This window comes from Pseudophryne corroboree, unplaced genomic scaffold (assembly GCF_028390025.1).
Source record: "Pseudophryne corroboree isolate aPseCor3 unplaced genomic scaffold, aPseCor3.hap2 scaffold_685, whole genome shotgun sequence".
Classification (NCBI taxonomy): domain Eukaryota; kingdom Metazoa; phylum Chordata; class Amphibia; order Anura; family Myobatrachidae; genus Pseudophryne; species Pseudophryne corroboree.
The window spans coordinates 240341-260435 of NW_026970270.1; the positions used below are offsets into that span (position 1 = coordinate 240341).

A 20095-nucleotide genomic window follows, 5' to 3' on the forward strand; every position below is an offset into this window, starting at 1 on the left:
AACAGATTGTTGGGTATGCTCTCAAGTACCTCAGGGTCACAGCAAATCAGGGCTAGTACCATTTCCTTTAACGTTAGGGGAGGTACTTGAGCTAAGTGGTGGGAGACCGGTGGACCGGAGGTTTAACATCTCCAGCCCTCCTAGTTTGAAGCTCCACCAATACCATGTGGATAGGTCCCTCTTATGTTTCAACATCTCCAATCCCAGAAAACCGGGAAATTGGGAAGTGTCATGGAGCAACCTTACCATGACCTTTTCACACAGAGCAGATAGAATGCCTACAGATACAGAGCTCGTACGCCACATAGCCAGTAGAGGAAAATCTTTTCGGTATCGATATACCTTAGGAAATAGGATTACTAGAGTTGGAGAGGTATCACCAGGATACTGTGCACATATCGTACAAACTGATACGTGCATTAAGCAGATGGAAGAATTAGGGTCAGGAGATTTCACCTGGAAGGTTTGTAACATGGTCATGTCCTTCTCCGTCCCTTATGTTCTCCCCGATGACGCATATTTCATATGCGGGAGAAAGGCGTACAAGTGGCTTGCCCCAAACTCTGAAGGATTGTGTTATATTGGAAAAGTATTGCCTGAAGTGATGACTGTTACACATGACAAAATGAAGGACATACACCGTGGTGCCCAAGCTCCTTATACTCACACTCATTACGAGCACCGAGTTAAAAGACAACTGTCAGAAAGGTTAGAGCATCCGGCCTCTGATCTTATCCATGAATCCACCGGGATTCAGGTTCTGGTAGCGTTAGATTTCACTCGCACCGCTCGAGGTGTGATGAATTATAGATACATTTCCGCACTCGCCAATTTGTTAGATAATATCACTGAAATGTATGATGACACGTTTAGATACACTGGAAGAGAACTTCAAGCTTACAAAACAGAACTAGTTCAGCATAGGATGGTTCTTAATTATCTTACAGCAGTAACAGGCGGATATTGTGTTACATTGGCAACACAGTACGGCATAAAGTGTTGCACGTATATCACAAATAGCACCGAGGACCCGGTAGAGGTCATAGACCAAAAGATGGACGATATTCTGCAATTAAAGTGGGAATTTCGTCGAAAACACAATCTCACCCTTGCTGCTGTAGGTAATGAGCTGACTGGTTGGGTGTCATGGTTGAACCCGCGAAATTGGTTCTCCGGTTTAGGAGACTGGGCTCAAGGAGTCATAATGGATGTTGGAAAGTTTCTCCTATGTATCTTGGGTGTTGTTATATCGATTGGATTGATATTTAGATGCGGGCAGGCTTTAATGAGGTGCAAACAAAGTACAAGAGTGATGAGCTTGAGGAGTGAGGAAACCGTAATTAACCTGGATTTGATTTATGACCCAATGATAGAAACCAGAATGTGATGAAAATGCGATTATACGGTCCGTTTCTTTCACCTGTTTTTCTGCTTTTCTCCAAGATACAAAGACCCCCTTGGACGAGGAAGTTGACGAGACGCTATACAGACAACAGACAAGCACCAAAGAAGAAGATTTGACAACTTTAAATATGGACACTTGATGAACTTTGCCATGGATCCCCAGTTTCCCTAGTATTTTTAAACTCACGCTAGCCCAACATTTTTGTAAATCTGATGGCACTGACAAAGCTTGTTGCTCATGCCTAAGGAGCAAAACAGCGCAAAGAAGACGACTCTCAACAGATACCGAACACAACTTCAACAACAGATGTACATTTCCCTGACATAGAATATCATTGTATTTTTCGTAAGTGTTCTTTATCTTCATCTCTACAACCCTCAGGTAACGACACACATAGACGATAGGGAATACAGGCACAGATATTAGCAACCACATACCTCCCCCATTCATGTATCATCAACTAAAATGTGCATCCCCATTTTGTTACAACCACAGCCGAAATGAGCTCGGTAGAGTTTGACAGCCCATCCACAGACCTGTACCACAGGATAAGAAGGAATTCAAATGTATACTTCGCAATACCTCGAAGCTTGATTTACCACACGTACGGCACGATGATACATGACCCTCCAAACATGGACTCATACACACATGCTTCTGCTTTCTCACTAGGTCATACCCTCTTCACACCTACTCCACTCTTCTCCCCTACCCAACCATGGAAATCAATTAACCCCTGACTTACATTTTTCTCCTTAAATATTTTAGAAGGTGGCAGTTATTATTGACTGCCAAAGGGTGGACTGTCAAAGTCAGAAAAATGTCTCTATGCACGTTGCCATATTTGCACCGCACACTGGTCCGCGCTGCGCATGCGTACGCTCTCCCGTGAAGGCGCATACCCGCAATAGCGTGCACTCGCAGGCGCGGTATGCGTATTTACGGTAGAGTTTATGTAGTCGTAGCGTGCGACTCATTCGTTACAAATGTTCACAATTAATGTAGTTTGTAGATCATGGTCACCTTGATAGATTCTGAAAGTCTGGTTAAAATAGAAGGTCCCCGTTTAAAGGAATCCCTCTTTGTATTGTACGAAGGGTCTAACAGGAATCATACAGCAGTGTTTGGTACCCATCGGAAGAGTATTTAATTAGTAATATTCCGGTGTTGGTTTGGAGCGTATTAATCGCTCGTGCGAATAGTTATGGACATAAGAAGTTTATGTCCATTTCTATTATTTACACATACTCAGGTATGCGGCGGGAAACCCAGTTTCCCACCCACCTGAGCTGTTGGAAATCGTCACAGCCTACCTGTATGAATCACCCTATGACCTTTTGTTATGATGCAGGGCCGAATTCCTTCGGCCAATGGACAATGGGATTGTAGGACCAGGAGATTGCATTGTGTGTGGGGCATAAATAGGCAGGCCGACCACATCCAGCTCACTCTCTCATCAACGGTTATCTGCTGATAGCCGGGAGCTGGATATCGAGGCGCAGGCGATCATACCCTTTGTGCGTAAGTTTCTCTCCGTAATCATTGTCTTTCTGTGAGCCAATTTCTCTCATCTCTCTCTCTCTCTCTCTCTCTCTGTTCTGTTCTCTCATATCTCCCCTAGACTAGGCTAGTATTGTATTGTATTAGATAGTATTGTATTGTATTGCATTTAGGTCAGTGTAGTATTGTCCTTTTGTATTTATTGTTTAGTTCTGTGGTTAGGAAGTCTCTGTTATATTGTAGTGTATCATTTGTACTGTTATCCCCTTTTACAAATATATTAGATATAATACAGTTAATAGGCTTTGGAACCTAAACCAGTATCTGTGTATTTTCTATAGTGTTAAGTGTTCACTTGAGCGTCGGTGACGCTCAAGCAGCTTTGTAGTTAGTCAGGTTACACAAGGTTGCACTTACACCCTGTACTCACATTAAGGTATTCTGTGTATTTCATTGGTATAAGGTTTAAACATTAAGGTATAGCGTTGTGAGCGTCTGCGCCGCTGGTGACCTCCTCGTGGTCTCGAGCGTATGCTACGCCATAGCGAATCATTACTCTAGTCATAACCAATAACGTGTCCTGTGATCACTGGGCCGTGAGCGAACGTGACGCTTGAGCGTCTCGCCTACGGCGGAGCGATCGTTACGCAAATAGCGTACCCTTACGGTACTTCTTAAGCAAACAGCGTACAGTGTTCTTAGACTTCATAAAGGGTTGTTTATACGACAACGGAATTTAGAATTGTCATGTGTGTGGAGCTGGGGGGATGCTGGCTACAGTGTTTGGAGCTGGGGGGGATGCTGGCTACTGTGTGTGGAGCTGGGGGGGATGCTGGCTACTGGGTTTGGAGCTGGGGGGGATGCTTGATACTGTATGTGGAGCTGGGGGGATGCTGGATAGTGGATACTGTGTCCCCTGTCACCCCACCTATAATCTGTCCCTGGGCTGGAATGACATGGGAGGGGCTAAAGTGACACATGGAGACGTGTACTATGTGAATCTGACTTTTTCAATTAATTTATGTGGTTTTGAATTTCAAAATTTATTTTATGTTTGTGGGTTTTAAAAAAAACATTTTATGTGGAAGTGTATTTTTCCAGTGTATTTTCTTGTGGAGTGTATTTTATGTGAAACTGGCTTTTTTCGGTGTATTTTCTTTTGATCTGGCTTGTTTCAGTGTATTTTATGTGAATATGGCTTTCTCTATGTTTGCAAAGTAAAAAGGTAAACAAAGTTTTATACTGGGAAGATTGTGTGCAGATGATGTGTTATTTTCTATGTGCTGGGCTCACCACCTGCGTGATTAAAAATGGGGGAGAACGATACACACGGTCATGCTCCTACGAACATCATACTGAAGGCATACACACAAAAATGGGGCGTAGCCTTGTGCCAGCTAGGCCACGCCCCATTTTTTGGGCGCGCCTTCGGCGCGCACATGGCAGTGGCTCTTTCGCTTGACTACAGATATTTTTTGGCTCTTTGCCTCTAACTGGTTGGCCACCCCTGTTCTAACAGAACACTATCCTCACACAGAATCTGCTAACCTTGAGATAACTAAATGACAGTGTGTAACAGTCTCTTTACTATAAGACTGTTACAAAGTAATATATATATATTTGAAGTCAGTCTAGCAGCTGTGTGTTCCAGCAGTTTATAAGACAAAGAAAATCTCCTATTGTGGAATCTAGACACATGGGACTGCTGGCCTGTGTCATACTATTTCTATGTAATACCAGTAACATGTATATAACTGTTACATAATTGTTACAAATGGATAAATCTTTGAGTCAGCCTAGCAGCTGCATGTCCTAACAGGACACCATAAATCCTTTACAGTGTAACAAATTGATTGGTAACACTTAAAGGCTGGAGAGCAGTTATATGCCTTACTAGCATACTCAATATACCACATTATTACACCAGTTACCACGATTATTGACAGCGCATTTGATATATTATATTACCCTCACACTGAGTCTGTTTACCTTTAGATAACTAAGTGACCGAATATGTAACAGTTTCTCTATCATAAGACTGTTACAAAGTGAGATAGATATATTTGGAAGTCAGTCAAACAGCTGTGTGTTTCAGCGGTTTATAAGAAAATTCCTCATTGTGGAATCTGGACCACTAAGGGTTATTATATATATAGCACATGGAATTGCCACATCTCCCTATATGATAATTTCATTACACTGTAACATAATAAGAATTAACTCTTTAACAGTGTAAATAGAGAGTAATGAATCTCTGACACATGGAATATATTATTTCTTAGATGAATTGGATAAACCATTATGACAGACACTTTGCTTCCTAATAAGAATTGAGGTGGCTATACCTCTAAGGAAAGCATTATTGCCTACGCCTAGATCAGATTAAATAAGATCTGGCTGAATATATGAAGGAAGGTTGCTATTTATATGAGAATTGGAATTGCTATATTCCTTAAGGCAACCCCACCGATTGATATATGTTGTCAATTAAGTATATCTGAACGGCTATATCTGGACCAGATTTAATAAGATCTGGCTGATTATATGAAGGAGGGCTGCTATTTATATTGGAATTGCCATATTCCTTAAGGCAACCGCACCTGTTGGTATATCTCGCCAATTAACTATATCTAAACAGCTAAATTAAAGCTATTCATCATTTTTTTAGTTTGGATATTAATAAATATGATCTTTCCATGATGCATAGAGATTTCCCTATCAAGTGATTCCTTATCCGATATAGAAAGCTATCCCCCTATGGTATTGAATTTAGGAATATAGTCTTAGGGGACACAGAGAAATAAGTGATCCCCATCTACCTAAGCACCCCACAAATTGGAGGTTAGCTTACCGGTTATACTCAATCACCCCCACAAATTCGCCAATGGGGATGGCTTCCCGGGAGGTAACCCCTATTGAGTGAAGGGAGTATATAGGATATGACCCAGTGGTACCTGACGACATAGATACTAACAGCTATTTAATAACATTACGCTAGAAAGTGATTATTAGCAACATATATATCTATATAAACAACCCCGCCAGGGTTGTGCCTTCAAAAATAATCACACACGGACACGCTTTTTAAACCTTTTTTTCACATCTCTTTATTCTTCTTATGCACATGTATGTTAGTTCTGTGATTTTAACCTTTATGTTTCACTGCAGTTTGGGATAATAATATTAATATTTATCCAATTTTAATACATACTTAATAAAGGTTATATTTTATGATTCATTCATTCTGTCCAGTGCGTCAACAGTGCAGATTTCTTCTTGTTTTTTCTCCCAAATTCTATAACAATGACAGTAAATGTTGTTACTTTTCAAACAGAACTTTCTTGACCATGCTACTTGCTTGAAAGATCTGGGAGCACATGGAAAACAGTACAAACCATGCAGTATCACAAGAGCTTTTGATCTTTGATCTTTCATGAAGATAGAGCAGAATTGAGGACACGTCAACAATTTCTGCCGAAGGTGGTTCATCTTTCCACATGGTGCCTTTGGCCACTGACACCTTCGTTGAGTCAAAGTCTCTGGCTGTGGTCAGAACTTTGAAAATTTATGTCACCAGAACGGTTCAGATTAGGAAAACAGAGGCTCTGTTTGTCCTGTATGCTCCCAACAGGATTGGGTGTCCTGCTTCCATGTAGACCATTATGCGCTGGATCTGTGGTAAGATTCAGCATGCTCATTCCACGGCAGGATTGCCGTTACTGAATTAGGTGAAGACCCATTCTACTAGAAAGGTGGGTTCATCCTGGGCAGCTGGTCGGGGAGTCTCGGCATTGCAACTTTGCCGAGCAGCTATTTAGTAAACACTTTTGCTAAGTTTTACAAGTTTGATACCTTGGCTGATGATAACCTCAAGTTGGGTCATTCGGTGCTGCAGAGTCGTACGCACTCTCCCACCCGTTCAAGAGCTTTGGTATAACCCCATGGTTCTTAATGTGACCCCAGCATCCTCTAGGTCGTATGAGAAAATAGGATTTTAATACCTACCGGTAAATCCTTTTCTCTTAGTCCGTAGAGGATGCTGGGTACCCGTCCCAGTCCATACTGTGTCTGCAGTTATTACTTGTGGTTATACACATGTTGTGTTATGGTTCTGCAAAAGAAAGGGGGTGGTGAGACTGCGCTAGATTTGATGAATACAACACTATTGGTATAATCAATAAAACAAGTTTATTCCTAAAATAGTACAATAGGTATATAAGGATTATATTAAAAATATGCACATGTGTAAAGTATTAAATAATACAATTTCTAAAATGTAAATAAATATCCCAAGGGACTAACCAATCCGCCAGATATGGAATTAGACTTTGTGGAGATATATGCAGTGACCGTTCCTGATGTATTTCCCCTATATCATTATAGTCCAGCTTATACAGTAGTCTCAGAATTTAGGCAAGGTCCAATGTATGGACAAGTTACCGTTAGAGGGTAATGTGCTCCGAAATCTGTAGTGGAGAGCTCCTCATGCATTACGGTTACTGCAGTCCTTTATGCGATGTTTGCCATGTGGAGTCTGAGAATTAGAAAAATCGTCTGGACGAGGCTTGGGGAATGGTTCGGTCCTCCTTGGAGTCAATTCCTGGCAGGGGTCCCTGGTTCACCTGACGCGTTTCGCTGCAATCAGCTGGCAGCTTTCTCAAAGGTATGTGCAGTCTAAAACATGTGGGGTTTATATACCACCTCTAATATGGTGGCTAATTAGCCCCTTGAAACACCTGAGTGCAATTGCATAATCACTTTTAGGGCTAGATGCATAAAATCAGAATAAACTTATGAGCTGAGACAGACCTACTTCGAGTAGCATATGATAGGTAGCAGATATATACATTATTTATAAAAACCGAGTTGTTTAAAGGCCTTTATTGATATGTAAGTAAGTGAATAAAGACAAACAGGAAGTGTGTAAAAGAGCATTAACCAATAACTGAATTTGTTGTGGATCCTGTTGTCATGGAGATGATATTGACAGCTTCCATTATAGGTGGAGGAACATGTAGAGAGCGGGACTGAAATTGCATATTTCCGTTTTGTTCCGATCACGTGACTTATGTCACGTGGTCGGGGCTTTGTATTGTATGTCTTATAGCGTGCGGGAGAGCGGGGAGACGGTTGCTAGGCAACCGGATAGTGTATTCGATTACACAGACCATGATCCGTAGCGACTTGTCCGCCCTAGTCCGTGTGTTTAGGGAGGACGTGATTGCGTCATTGTCTATGAATCATTACAGGCATTACTTCCGCCCACCAGTCCGTTAGAGGCATAGTACTTCCGCCAACCAAGTTATCAGAGATAGGGATTACATTTAGATTTAGATTCAATTGGAACTCATACCTTTTAGGTGGCTTAGGGATCTGACCCAACAGGGCCAATGTTCAGACTATGGGAGGGGGGTATATTTAAGTTCTAATAATAAGTATTTTAAACATTATGTTATCGCATCCAATGGGTAAAAATCTAAATATTAATATCCTAAATGAATTAATAAAATGTGATACTTCATGACTAATTATTACTTAGTATATTGATTTTATCTAAATATTATAATAGATATAGTGGTATAGGGACCATATAAATGTCCCCTCTATTAATATATAAATATTTAATATTTTATTATTTATTGTAATATTGATTCAGAGGTTTCAGCGTGATGAACAGATCACTAAAAAGTTCACTAGAAAGGGCGAGACAATAATTTATGAACAGAATTGTAATTTTTAGAGGAAAGCCATGTATACTCCATGTGGGAGAAAGATTAATTATTAGCAATATTTCATATTATGGTATCTAATTCTACGGCATCGTTAAGACCGCCAGGGTAAATGGAGCCCATTTTAAACATCCAATAAGTTTCTTGTTGGCATAGTTTTTTATAACGGTCCCCACCCCTATTGGTTATAGGGATGTGCTCCACTCCAATTAGTTTAAGGCTGTTGGGATTGCCTTGGTGGAATTCATGGAAGTGTTGGGAGACACTATGGGATGACAGTCTTTTAATAATATTTCTCCGGTGTTCAAGAAACCTGATTTTGAGTTTTCTGGTGGTACGCCCTACATATTTGAGTCCGCATTCACATGAGAGTATATATATAACATATGATGAATTACAGTTAATGAAGTGTTTAATTTCATATAGTGCCCCACTATCTTCAATTTTAATGGTCTTAGTTCTATTATCTATATAGTTGCAGGTGATACACCTGGTTGCTCCACATTTGAAAAAACCCTTAGTATTAGATGGAAGCCAGGAGTCTAATTGGGCTGTGGGTTTTAAATCAGGTTTCAAAAAGCTGGGTGCCAATGAATTTCTAAGGGATCTATTTTCCTTAAAGATAAAAACTGGGTCGCTTGGTAGCAGGGGGGCTATTAGATAATCCTGTTTAAGGATATTATGGTTTCTCTTTATAATTTGTTTGATTTGGGAACAGTGACTGTTATAGGTAGAAATGAATGCTATTGGTTTCTCATCTTCTATTAGGTTAGTTTTATCCTTTTTCTTATTAGTTAGTAACGTGTTTCTGTCTATTTTTCTAACTTCTTCAAGTGCTTTATTTAGAAGAACTGTAGGGTACCCTCTCTGTTCAAACGATTTTAGCATCTCGGATGCTTGGGCTTCAAAAGATATTATATCAGAGCAATTGCGTCTGAGGCGTATGAGTTGTCCCCTGGGGATATTCCTCTTCCAGGGGGGGTAGTGTGCACTGGAATAGTGTAGATATGCATTAGTGCCTACTTCCTTAGCATAATTAGTAGTGTAGATTGTATCATCTTTAACTTCAAGTGACACGTCCAAAAAGTTAATACATTGGGAGTGATATTGGTGTGTGAAAGTTAAACCATAAGTGTTAGAATTAAGAGAATCAACAAATAACTGTGCTGAATGTGAGTCCCCATCCCAAATAATAAAAAGATCGTCAATGTACCTGCCATATAGGACCAGGTGCGCCTCCCAGCCTCCCCTCCAGATAAGTTGTTCCTCCAATTCGCCCACATAGAGGTTGGCATAGCTGGGGGCGAACCTGGTCCCCATGGCGGTACCCTTGACTTGTAAATAGTGAGATTGTAGAAACAAAAAATAATTGTGATGAAGGATATAAGAAATAGAGTCAATTATGAATTTCTTGTGTATCTCACTCAGGTCCCCATCTTGAGTGAGTCGGTTAGATATTGTGAGTAAGCCTTTCTCGTGTGGGATATTTGAATAAAGACTTTGGACATCCAAAGTTAGGAATGCATATGAATTAAGCCATTTCACATCTTTGATAAGGGATAAAAAGTGAGTAGTGTCCTTGATGTGAGACCTGAGTGTAGGTACACGTGGTTGTAGGTATGAGTCTACATAATAAGATAGGTTGGATGTGAGGGAGTGAATACCAGAAATAATAGGGCGCCCTGGGGGTGAGGTGAGGGATTTGTGTATCTTGGGTAAATGATAATAAACCGGGGTGACAGGGTGTGCAGAATAAAGAAAATTGTATTCGTCTTTGGATATGACTTCATCGCTTAGAGCCCCCCCCAGAAGAGTAACAAGCTCCAGAAGGAATTCTCGGGTGGGATCACTGCTTAGTTTGGTGTAGAACTCGGGGTTTTCTAACTGTCTTGTGGCCTCCAGTATATAGTCGGTTTTGTTCTGTATGACAAGCCCTCCCCCCTTGTCGGCCTCCTTAATGATAATGGATTTATCCCTAGTTAGATTATTGATGGCCCTTTTCTCTTGTCGAGATAGGTTAGATTTGTTCTTATGTGAATGGAGATGAATGTCAGAACACATTGTCTTAAAATCGTCCATGGTCACCTTATAAAAGGTTTCTATGCTGGAACCTTTGGATTTAATTGGGAAAAATTCTGATCTCTGTTTAAAATTCTTTCTGGATATGTCGTACAGTTTCTCTGTTTTGTTGGGGGTACATTGTTCTGTATTAGCCAGTTCCTCCAATATATCCAGAGCTATCTGGTCCCCATCATCAAGCACTATAGGTATAGCTTCCTCCTTCCTTTGTTTTATGTGTTGTTTAGCGAAGAATCTTTTACGGCATAAAGTTCTGATGTATCTATTAAGTTCCACAAACAAAGTGAAGATGTTTGGGGGAGTGGATGGGGAAAATTTAAGGCCCTTATTTAGGAGGGTAATTTCAGAGTCTGAGAGAACTTTTGTAGATAAATTGAAAATATTGGAGGTCTTTGTGCCCTTATTCTTATTTCTATTTAGTTTCTTGTATTTTTCTTTCTTACCCCCTCTTCTACCTCTGAATCTGTACTTCTTCTTCCTCTTTTTGATGTTATCTGTTGTTCGTTCGCATGTGGTATTTGATCCCAATGTAATTTGTTTGGGCGTTTGTCTAAAAAAACCTCTGTTGTGGTTTCCGTTCTGCTCATATTTAGATCTCTTTCTTTAGGTCTCGCCCCTCTACTCTGTGTGTCATAGGTTGGTCTATCCTGTATTCTAGGGGATATTGGATGGGGATATCTGGAATAGGGGGTTTCTATTTCATTTCTTTTATTTCTCCTAAAAGTAGGAGAGCTATTTGGCCAGTAATGTCTCGTATATTCCCGTTCTCTATGTTGGGGATAGTTGAAGTTCCTATGGGGAGAGGGATAAGTTTTTCTAGTGGAAAATTTCCTGCGTCTATTGGATGTTGATTTATTATATGGTCGACCTTGTAGTTTTTCGTATGGTCTCCCTCGCTGTTCTATCTGTTCCTCCCTATTCTTTAGTTTATATGTTCTCACTGTTCCTTTCGTATAATCATCAAAGTCTCGCCTAAATTTTGTACATTTGGTATCTAGAAGCGTTTGTTCAAATTTATCAATTTTTTCAGTAACGATCCTATCCCTTTCTTTAAATTCAGGCATGTTAGCATGTGGTTCGAGTCTCTTTTTAACTTCCTCAACTAACTTCCTGTTGTGTTATGGTTCTGGTCAGCTTTTTGCTGCAATTGTTCATGCCGTTGGCTTGTGTTCTGTTGAATGCCACGTTCTGCGGCATGCTTAAGGTTAGTGATGAGCGGATTCGGTTTTACTCGGTTTTACTCGGTTTTACTCGGTTCTCAAAACGGCATCTTATTGGCTCACGGATGTCACGTGTTTTGGATAGCCAATAAGATGCCGTTTTGAGAACCGAGTAAAACCGAGTAAAACCGAACCTCGCTCATCACTACTTAAGGTGTGAGCTGGTAAGATGCTCACCTTAGTTTAACAATAAATCCTTTCCTCGAAATGTCCGTCTCCCTGGGCACAGTTCCTATAACTGGAGTCTGGAGGAGGGGCATAGAGGGAGGAGCCAGTTCACACCCTTTGAAAGTCTTAAAGTGCCCATGTCTCTTGCGGATCCCGTCTATACCCCATGGTTCTTAATGTGACCCCAGCATCCTCTACGGACTAAGAGAAAAGGATGCCCTTGCGCACTATCCTGACTTCTCCTCCCGTCTGCTTACTTTGTGCCTTCCAACGCACAATGCGAACTACAGGTGGTGCTGCAGGGCCCACACCCTTTTACTTGCCTTACAGAACAGCTCTGGAGCTGTTACAGTGCCCAGCTGCTGCAAGAAATCAGCTTGAATGCTTCAGGGGATGGGGCATGGCCAACATGAGCCCCACACCAAAGGAGGGTGGGGGTGTTTAATGCGAACTAGGGGTCATCCAAGCACCGCAAAAGGCCGCCATGCCCTGCATGCCCCTTTTCTCTTTTCATATGCAGATGAGGGTTCCAGCCAACTTTGGCCCACTGCTTGGATGACATCACCGTATGCAAATCCGTCTTCTGCAGACCTTCCCCCTGGAATGCTTGTACTAGTTGTTGCATATGGTTTGATATTTGATGGTGCTTCAATATTAGGCAGCCTTCCACCCTCCCATGTTCATCTGAACAGATGTGGTCTCCCTGCAGTTGTTGTCCCCAGACGAGAGTTCCCTTGTGCGTCCTCAGTTGAATCTCCTTAACTTGACGGGGGAGGGGCTGCCCGAGCAGCCACCCTCCCCAGCCCTATCCCAACTCATACTTATTTTGCATATGAGATCTCTTGATCATGAAGATTGTTCTCACAGGGTGAGGTTCATCCATTATATTTTAAAATAGGAAGGTACAAATTACATATTTGAATTGCATCTATGTGCTGGATTCAAATGTCCCCCCCCCCTTCCTTTCTCAATTGTGCCCGTCAGCAGCTATTCTAAGGTTGCTGCCAATGGGTGTGACACATTAATTTCTTCTGTGGGGTATACTGGAGTCCACAAGGATTCACATTGGGGTGTAGAGTAGGATCTTGATCTGAGGCACCAACCGGCTCAAAGCTTTTGACTGTTCCCAAGATGCTCAGCGCATCCTCCTCTATAACCCCGCTTCCATGAACAGGGAGCTCAGTTTGTAGTTGGTGCCTTCAGTAGCAGGCCACTTAACAGGGGCCTGCCTCAGGCAGCCTAATCTTAGCTATTAATTTTGACAAGAAAAGAAGAACTTGTTTTATGAGAATCTACAAGGGCTGCAGCAGGCTAGGTCTAATAGACATCTTTACTGCAGCTTCATCACTCCCAGCGGCGCTGTATACTCCCGTGCCCTGGTTGCTGGGTCACTGCAGCGGAGGCTCCAGTTTCTTCCTAAGGTCAGTCACACACACACCGCCCTTCCGGATCACGAGGCCGCTGATGAAGGGGAGCGTGGCCGTAGGGGGTGGACCGTGTGCGCACTGGCGTGGACACTGATTACTGGGCAGCCGCTCCACTAGCCACCAGGTACAGTTAAGGAGCACAGGTCTGGGAGTTTTACTCCTATATTATCCCAATTTTGTACTGCCCGCAGCGCATTGTGATAGGTAATAGGGCCTGATTCAGGTTGGATTGCAATCACAATAAGCGATCCAACTGCAAAAATTGCTAAGAGCATACGCATGTGCCTGCATTTTCTGCGGCACCCCGCAGAGAATGCGATCGCCTCTGCCTGTCAATCGGGGCGGGGGGGGGAGAGGGGGGTCAACAACACTCCATTTCCAAGTCAGGGATGGAGCGGTGCGGGGGCAAGGCTTCAAAATGGGGTCTGCAACGGAGGAGACACAGGGGGCGTGGTCACAGCGGCTGTATGACATCACATTCAGCCGCTGTGATCACAAAAATGGTGGCGGCTTCCTGCGCGCACATACAGTCTGCACCAGCAGGAGGCTACACCATTTTTTATGATCACGCTGAACTGCAGTGCGACTGCAATTACAGCATGGTCAAGAATGGAGGCGTCATGCTGGGTGGCCATGCCCTGTCACTGTGCAGGAGCCAGCACCGCTCACACACTAGTCCCCGGGTGCAGCCCCCAACCCCCGGGACACCCGGAGCAACAAAATGTAGATTCAGGCCACCAGGCCACGCCCCTACCTATGAAACCATGCCTCCTTTTTACCATTGCACTGCTTATCTGCGCGCACTGCATTACAATCTCCCTCGCCACCTCTCTGGGTGTCACCAGTGATAGTGACACCTCTGCCATGCTTGTAGCAGCTGGTCCTAAGATCTACGCCTCAAGCCCTGAGTGTTTGCCCTTGTGACTTGTTGATCATCATAGCGAAGCAGATGCTTACAGAAAACTGCAGGGGCTTAGATTGAAAATAAAAAAATTGATGGGTATAAGGTAGAGAGGAGCGGGTTCGGTTCTCCGAGAACCGAATTCCCCACGAACTCCACGTGGTTTACACTGGTCCGAGGCAGGCTCGGTTGTTCCCGCCTGACTCGGAAAACCTGAACAAGGGAAAATGTCATCATCCCGCTGTCGGATTCTCGCGAGATTCGGATTCCATATAAAGAGCTGCGCGTTGCTGCCATTTTTACTCGTGCATTGAAGAGAGAGCGGAGAGGACGTGGCTATGTTCTCTCAGTGGAAATCTCAATATCAGTGCCCAGTATCAGTGGTTACTTATTGCTGCTCAGTAATACTAGTAGTGTGTCTCTCCTGCTCAGTGTCAGTTCTCAGTAGTATCCTCATCAGTGCTCAGTATCACTGCTCATTGTCTTGTGCTGCATTGTGGTGCTCAGCATACTACAGTACATTACTAATAGTCCAGTGCTGCATCTTGCTGCTCAGTGTCAGTTCTAGTATCCTCATCAGTGCTCACTATCACTGCTCATTACATTGTGGTGTTCTGTATACTACAGTAACATAGTAATATAGTAACATATAGTAACATAGTTTTTGAGGTTGAATAGAGGCAAATTGCCCATCGTGTTCAACTTGTTTTAAGTTGTGATGATTCTACATACTTGCTGAATAATGTTTTATGACTAGTTAGCTACTATAACTCATGTTACCCCCGGATTAACCATGTTGATATTTTAAGTATTATAACCTTGGATAGCTTTTTCATTCAGAAATGTATCCATTCCTTTTTTAAATCCAATTACAGAGTCCGCCATTACCACCTTCCCTGGCAGGGAATTCCACATCCTGATTGCCCTAACAGTGAAGATCATAGTATCTCACCTGGCAGGTAAGTAGGAGTTGGGCTAGAGCTGTGGAGGATTGCTGCTCGGGCACCCCCTGTCAAGTGAAGGAGATCCAACTGAGGCAGCACAAGGGAACTCTCGAAAGAAGAACAAGGCTAGAGGAAGATCTGAGACAAAGAAATCTGACTTTTACCAGAGCTGACCAGAGGAAAGCACAAACACAGTCCCCCACTACCACAAATAATGCAGTCGAGTTTCCCACATTTGGGGAAATCACAGGGGTCAGCATACCCAGAGTGCAATGAATGAACCTCACCCTGGGAGAACAATCTTCATGACCATGGTATCGCCTATGCAAAATAAGTATGATTTGGGATAGGGCTGGGGAGGGCCGCTGCTCAGGCACATCTCTGTCAAGTAAAGGAGATTCAACTGAGGCAACACAAGGGAACTCTCATCTGGGGACAACAACTGCAGGGAGAACACATATTTTCAGATGAACATGGGAGGGCAGAAGGCTGCCTAATACTGAAGCACCCCCAAACAACAAACCAAATGCAACTACTAGTGCAAGCATTCCTGGGGGAAGGCCTGCAGCAGATGGATTTGCATATGGTGATGTCATCCAAGCAGTGGGTCAAAGTTGGCTTCAACCCTCGTCTGCATATGAAAATAAAAATGGGGTGTGCAGGGCATGGCGGCCTTTTGCGGCGCTTGGATGACCCCTAGTTCGCATTAAACACCTCCACCTTCCTTCGGTGTGGGGCTCATGTTGGCTATGCCCCAGCCCCTGAAGCATTCAAGCTGATTTCTTGCAGCAGCTGGGCACTGTAACAGCTCCAGAGCTGCTCTGTAAAGCAAGTAAAAGGGTGTGGGCCCTGCAGCACTACCTGTAGTTTGCATTGTGCGTTGGAAGGCACAAAGTAAGCAGACGGGAGAAGTCAGGATAGTGCACAAGGGCATAGAAGGGAGCGGCTCAAGAAAAGAGAAGTGGAAACAGACAGCAAACTAGGCTGGAGAGAGACCTGAGACAAAGAGATCTGAATTATACGAGAGCCGACCAGAGGAAACACAAATTATGTAATCAAGTGTCCCACATTTGGGGAAATCGTAGGAGCAGCACACCCAGAGTGCATTGCCCTGGGAGAAGCACCTTCCTGATCATAGTATCTCACCTGGCAGGTAAGTAGGAGTTGGGCTAGAGCTGGGGAGGGTCGCTGTTCGGGCACCCCCCTGTCAAGTGAAGGAGATCCAACTGAGGCAGCACAAGGAAACTCTCAAAAAAATAACAAGGCTAGAGGAAGATCTGAGACAAAGAAATCTGACTTTTACCAGAGCTGACCAGAGGAAAGCACAAACACAGTCCCCCACTACCACAAATAATGCAGTCGAGTTTCCCACATTTGGGGAAATCACAGGGGTCAGCATACCCAGAGTGCAATGAATGAACCTCAACCTGGGAGAACAATCTTCATGACCATGGTATCGCCTATGCAAAATAAGTATGATTTGGGATAGGGCTGGGGAGGGCCGCTGCTCAGGCACATCTCTGTCAAGTAAAGGAGATTCAACTGAGGCAACACAAGGGAACTCTCATCTGGGGACAACAACTGCAGGGAGAACACATATTTTCAGATGAACATGGGAGGGCAGAAGGCTGCCTAATACTGAAGCACCCCCAAACAACAAACCAAATGCAACTACTAGTGCAAGCATTCCTGGGGGAAGGCCTGCAGCAGATGGATTTGCATATGGTGATGTCATCCAAGCAGTGGGTCAAAGTTGGCTTCAACCCTCGTCTGCATATGAAAATAAAAATGGGGTGTGCAGGGCATGGCGGCCTTTTGCGGCGCTTGGATGACCCCTAGTTCGCATTAAACACCTCCACCTTCCTTCGGTGTGGGGCTCATGTTGGCTATGCCCCAGCCCCTGAAGCATTCAAGCTGATTTCTTGCAGCAGCTGGGCACTGTAACAGCTCCAGAGCTGCTCTGTAAAGCAAGTAAAAGGGTGTGGGCCCTGCAGCACTACCTGTAGTTTGCATTGTGCGTTGGAAGGCACAAAGTAAGCAGACGGGAGAAGTCAGGATAGTGCACAAGGGCATAGAAGGGAGCGGCTCAAGAAAAGAGAAGTGGAAACAGAGAGCAAACTAGGCTGGAGAGAGACCTGAGACAAAGAGATCTGAATTATACGAGAGCCGACCAGAGGAAACACAAATTATGTAATCAAGTGTCCCACATTTGGGGAAATTGTAGGAGCAGCACACCCAGAGTGCATTGCCCTGGGAGAAGCACCTTCCTGATCATAGTATCTCACCTGGCAGGTAAGTAGGAGTTGGGCTAGAGCTGGGGAGGGTCGCTGTTCGGGCACCCCCCTGTCAAGTGAAGGAGATCCAACTGAGGCAGCACAAGGAAACTCTCAAAAAAAGAACAAGGCTAGAGGAAGATCTGAGACAAAGAAATCTGAATTTTACCAGAGCTGACCAGAGGAAAGCACAAACACAGTCCCCCACTACCACAAATAATGCAGTCGAGTTTCCCACATTTGGGGAAATCACAGGGGTCAGCATACCCAGAATGCAATGAATGAACCTCACCCTGGGAGAACAATCTTCATGACAATGGTATCTCCTATGCAAAATAAGTATGATTTGGGATAGGGCTGGGGAGGGCCGCTGCTCAGGCACATCTCTGTCAAGTAAAGGAGATTCAACTGAGGCAGCACAAGGGAACTCTCATCTGGGGACAACAACTGCAGGGAGAACACATATTTTCAGATGAACATGGGAGAGCAGAAGGCTGCCTAATACTGAAGCACACCCAAACAACAAACCAAATGCAACAACTAGTACAAGCATTCCTGGGAAAAGGTCTGCAGAAGACGGATTTGCATACGGTGATGTCATCCAAGCAGTGGGCCAAAGTTGGCTGGAACCCTCATCTGCATATGAAAAGAGAAAAGGGGTATGCAGGGCATGGCGGCCTTTTGCGGCGCTTGGATGACCCTTAGTTCGCATTAAACACCTCCACCCTCCGTCGGTGTGGGGCTCATGTTGGCTATGCCCCAGCCCCTGAAGCATTCAAGCTGATTTCTTGCAGCAGCTGGGCACTGTAACAGCTCCAGAGCTGCTCTGAAAGGCAAGTAAAAGGGTGTGGGCCCTGCAGCACTACCTGTAGTTTGCATTGTGCGTTGGAAGGCACAAAGTAAGCAGACGGGAGAAGTCAGGATAGTGCACAAGGGCATAGAAGGGAGCGGCTCAAGAAAAGAGAAGTGGAAACAGACAGCAAACTAGGCTGGAGAGAGACCTGAGACAAAGAGATCTGAATTATACGAGAGCCGACCAGGGGAAACACAAATTATGCAGTCAAGTTTCCCACATTTGGGGAAATCGCAGGAGCAGCACACCCAGAGTGCAATGGGTGAGCCTTGCCCTGGGAGAAGCACCTTCATGATCATAGTATCTCACCTGGCAGGTATGTAGGAGTTGGGCTAGAGCTGGGGAGGGTCGCTGCTCGGGTACCCCCCTGTCAAGTGAAGGAGATCAAACTGAGGCAGCACAATGGAACTCTCGAAAGAAGAACAAGGCTAGAGGAAGATCTGAGACAAAGAAATCTGACTTTTACCAGAGCTGACCAGAGGAAAACACAAACACAGTCCCCCACTACCACAAATAATGCAGTTGAGTTTCCCACATTTGGGGAAATCACAGGGGTCAGCATACCCAGAATGCAATGAATGAACCTCACCCTGGGAGAACAATCTTTATGACCATGGTATCTACTATGCAAAATAAGTATGATTTGGGATAGGGCTGGGGAGGGCCGCTGCTCAGGCACATCTCTGTCAAGTAAAGGAGATTCAACTGAGGCAGCACAAAGGAACTCCCATCTGGGGACAACAACTGCAGTGAGAACACATATTTTCAGATGAACATGGGAGGGCAGAAGGCTGCCTAATACTGAAGCACCCCCAAACAACAAACCAAATGCAACAACTAGTACAAGCATTCCTGGGGGAAGGTCTGCAGAAGACGGATTTGCATACAGTGATGTCATCCAAGCAGTGGGCCAAAGTTGGCTGGAACCCTCATCTGCATATGAAAAGAGAAAAGGGGTATGCAGGGCATGGCGGCCTTTTGCGGCGCTTGGATGACCCTTAGTTCGCATTAAACACCCCCACCCTCCTTCGGTGTGGGGCTCATGTTGGCCATGCCCTAGCCCCTGAAGCATTCAAGCTGATTTCTTGCAGCAGCTTGGCACTGTAACAGCTCCAGAGCTGCTCTGTAAGGCAAGTAAAAGGGTGTGGGCCCTGCAGCACTACCTGTAGTTTGCATTGTGCATCGGAAGGCACAAAGTAAGCAGACAGGAGGAGAAGTCAGGATAGTGCACAAGGGTGTAGAAGGGAGGGGCTCAAGAAAAAAGAAGTGGAAACAGACAGCAAACGAGGCTGGAGAGAGACCTGAGACAAAGAGATCTGAATTATATGAGAGCCGACTAGGGGAAACACAAATTATGCAGTCAAGTTTCCCACATTTGGGGAAATCGCAGGGGCAGCACACCCAGAGTGCAATGGGTGAGCCTTGCCCTGGGAGAAGCAACTTCATGATCATAGTATCTCACCTGGCAGGTAAGTAGGAGTTGGGCTAGAGCTGGGGAGGGTCGCTGCTCGGGCACCCCCCTGTCAAGTGAAGGAGATCCAACTGAGGCAGCACAATGGAACTCTTGAAAGAAGAACAAGGCTAGAGGAAGATCTG

The 20095-nt window shown here is 44.2% G+C and overlaps 5 non-coding genes and 1 pseudogene across 5 annotated transcripts; all 6 read right to left on the reverse strand.

Moving 5' to 3' along the window:
• Positions 1-15547: 15547 nt before the first annotated feature.
• LOC135037900 (U1 spliceosomal RNA) lies at positions 15548-15711 on the reverse strand. Its single transcript, XR_010232363.1, has one exon. It is a non-coding gene; the product is annotated as a U1 spliceosomal RNA (small nuclear RNA).
• Positions 15712-16686: 975 nt separating this feature from the next.
• On the reverse strand, positions 16687-16850 carry LOC135037730 (U1 spliceosomal RNA). The gene has a single exon (XR_010232219.1). It is a non-coding gene; the product is annotated as a U1 spliceosomal RNA (small nuclear RNA).
• A 975-nt stretch (positions 16851-17825) lies between these two features.
• On the reverse strand, positions 17826-17989 carry LOC135037919 (U1 spliceosomal RNA). The gene has a single exon (XR_010232380.1). It is a non-coding gene; the product is annotated as a U1 spliceosomal RNA (small nuclear RNA).
• Positions 17990-18660: 671 nt separating this feature from the next.
• Positions 18661-18823, reverse strand: LOC135037813 (U1 spliceosomal RNA). Its single transcript, XR_010232292.1, has one exon. It is a non-coding gene; the product is annotated as a U1 spliceosomal RNA (small nuclear RNA).
• Positions 18824-18975: 152 nt separating this feature from the next.
• LOC135037734 (U1 spliceosomal RNA) lies at positions 18976-19139 on the reverse strand. The gene has a single exon (XR_010232222.1). It is a non-coding gene; the product is annotated as a U1 spliceosomal RNA (small nuclear RNA).
• A 702-nt stretch (positions 19140-19841) lies between these two features.
• On the reverse strand, positions 19842-19976 carry LOC135037835 (U1 spliceosomal RNA; annotated as a pseudogene).
• Positions 19977-20095: the final 119 nt, after the last annotated feature.